The 2,619-nt window shown below is 56.2% G+C and overlaps 1 long non-coding RNA gene across 1 annotated transcript; it reads left to right on the top strand.

Annotated features, from left to right (window-relative positions):
* Window positions 1-1,134: 1,134 nt before the first annotated feature.
* LOC131489820 (uncharacterized) lies at window positions 1,135-2,298 on the top strand. The gene is made up of 2 exons (XR_009250766.1): window positions 1,135-1,274; window positions 1,493-2,298. It is a non-coding gene; the product is annotated as an uncharacterized LOC131489820 (long non-coding RNA).
* The last annotated feature ends 321 nt before the right edge of the window (window positions 2,299-2,619 follow it).

The following is a 2,619-nucleotide window of genomic DNA, read 5'->3' as shown; positions in this document are numbered from 1 at the left end:
AAAGGTGTGAGACTTGAAGGCAAGCTGCAGTGAGAGACTTCTGAAAGAGGTCTCTGGGGAGTCTGGCCCCATCCACACCGGGGCTGGCTTAAGGTGCCATCTGGCCTGGAGACAGACCGTATCTGCCGCAGTGAGGGTCCCTCTCTCTCCAGGTCTCCGGGAGGAAGGTCACTCTGTCCTCTCCAGGACATCTGCTCCAGTGGCCAAGGCACCGGGCAAGCTACCAGGATGCACCGTGTTTTCTAAACCAGCTCCTCTGCCCCAGGACCCTTGCACAGGAGGTCACTGTACATTTTGCCACCCGGCCCTGGCTCCTCTCCCATCTCCTCGCTCACTCGGGCAGAGCCCTCAAGTGCAGCCAAGTGAGTGGCTGTTGCTCCGAGTGCTGGGGCTTCAGAGGATACAGAATAGGTCTTCCCTTGGGAAGATTTCCATTCCCGGGGCAAGGACAGCTGGGGAGCAAAGCAGGGTACGAGATGGAGTGCAGCAAGGGCTGCCATTTGGGAGAGAGTCATTGGCTCAAACGTCCCCTCCCCTCAGGAAGGCTCCCCAGGACCTGAATGTAGAGAGAAGTGAGCCATGTGGCTGTCTAGGGGAAGTGTGTTCCCAGAGACTTCAAACAGGCACACGCTTTGTCCAAGGACAGCAATGGGCCCGGCCGCTGCCCTTTCCTTCCTCCACCTTCCCCATCCTTCACCCAGGTTTCCTTGGTCTACACATCCCTCCCCCCCGCACCCCCACCCCTGTTGTCTTTCACCTAGCCAAGTCCTTCTCCCGTGACCTTTAGCACTCAAGCCAGAGGCCGCCTCCTTCAGGAAGCCCTCCCTGCCCCACCCCCACTCCATGTATTTCCTTGGGACTCACTGCTCCTATCCGATCCCCCAGCTGTAGAAAGCAGGTCATGCCCTGCTCTGCTGTAGCCCACAGCTGGGGATATGCCCATGCAGGGGGGCATAAAGGCCTGGCCAGGCCACCCCCCCCCCCGGCACACCTCTGAAGGGTCACCCTAGCTCCAGGGCTTGCCACGGGGTCAGCCAAGGCTGTTGCACTGGGTTCACGCTGCAGCTCGACTTTTCCCCCTCTTCCCTAAGGGTGGATCCCTTTTAGTGAACATCTCAGTCTTTTTCCCAGAAATCCAACCTGTGACATCTCCCAGTGGGACGTCTCAGTCCGCAGCCACAGCCATGGAGACGGTTACAGCCTCAACAAGACCGTTTTCTCCATGCCCAGCGTGGACACGGATGAGCATTTTCATGGGAAACCACGTGTGCAGAGTTGAGTGACCTCATCTCAATCACCCTTTTCCTTGCTCCATGAAGCGGGGAGAAGGGGCTCACCTAAGGTCTCCCAGCAGCTAAGAGGCACAGCCAGCGTCTGGCACCTCGGGCAAGCCGGGAAATCGGGAGCTATGATTGTTGCCCACCTCCTTCCTCCTCCTCCGAGGGGTCCTCGACCTGGCTTCCCGCTTCTATGGCCTCTGCGTCTCTCATAGGTGACTGAGCCCAGAATGGACATCACCAGCCCCTCATCAGCTATTACCCAGTTCTGTGCCAGCTCCTCGGCCATTCTTCTAAAGTTTCCTGGACCGTGGGTAGAGCTCCTGAGCTCCTCTGTGCAGAGCCCCCTCACCACCATCTACAGATGTCAAAGAACCTGGCCCCGTGAACCAGCACCTACCCTTTACAGAGGGGACCACAAAACCCCAGAGCGGGCTATTGTTCACAGTCTCAAAGCATTGGATGGGCTAACAGCACCTCAAAGACAGGAAGTTGCCTCTGCTGGCAGGAACTTTGAGATCTAGGAGAAGAGAAGCCTGCTTCTAGGGTCTGAGCCAGCCCGAGGGTCCCCGGGCTTTGCCAGCAAGAACAAGGAACTGAGAACACTGGAGGCCCGGGGTGCAAAGAAACCTATCAGCACATCCCTACCACTTGCATTGGGGGCAGCTCTAGTAGGTGAAGGAAGAAAGCCACCGTTTAGGGGCCACGATGTGCATCACCAGTCCCTTCCAGGACATGCGGGCTTGGGCAAACTCCTTATCCCCATTTTACAGCTGAGAAAAAGGCTTAGAAGCTAAGCCGTTCCTGCCCATTTTCTAGCATCATACGGAGGAAGGGGCTCTGAATTACAGCTTTTATGAAGGACAGGTTTTCTCAGCAACCTGGTATCCATCTGGAACTCTGAGGTTGACCAGCTCCAGAAGGCAGTGCCTCCTTCCCCGAGCAGGGAGGTCTTTTATCTCTAGGTCCTAAGGAGTCCTCGCTCTAGACATCTAACAAGTGCTTTCTGTGTGAACATCCAGTTGCCTGGCCTCTGTTTTGGGGATGCTCACAAAGACCACCCATGATCATTATTAGCAAGGAAAGATACAGGGCTGAGGGCCAGGCAGGTGCAGGCTTGAATATTCTTTCCCTTAGGAGCCTGGTGACTGTAGGGGTGGGACTTCACCTCCCTGAACCTTTATACCACCGTAAAAGGAGGCCTTTTCCCAGACCTCATAGTTGTCATTGGAGTTGGGGTACACTTTGTATCCTGTGTCTTCTGCCGAGATTGAGTGCGTTCAATAGTCTTTTTTCCCCACGGGGTGGGAGGCAGACACCTCCACATGGTGTTAGTTGGCGT

This window comes from Neofelis nebulosa, chromosome 11 (genome assembly GCF_028018385.1).
Source record: "Neofelis nebulosa isolate mNeoNeb1 chromosome 11, mNeoNeb1.pri, whole genome shotgun sequence".
NCBI lineage: Eukaryota > Metazoa > Chordata > Mammalia > Carnivora > Felidae > Neofelis > Neofelis nebulosa.
Note: the sequence above shows the minus strand (reverse complement) of the source record. Positions and strands in the feature narration are given on the sequence as shown.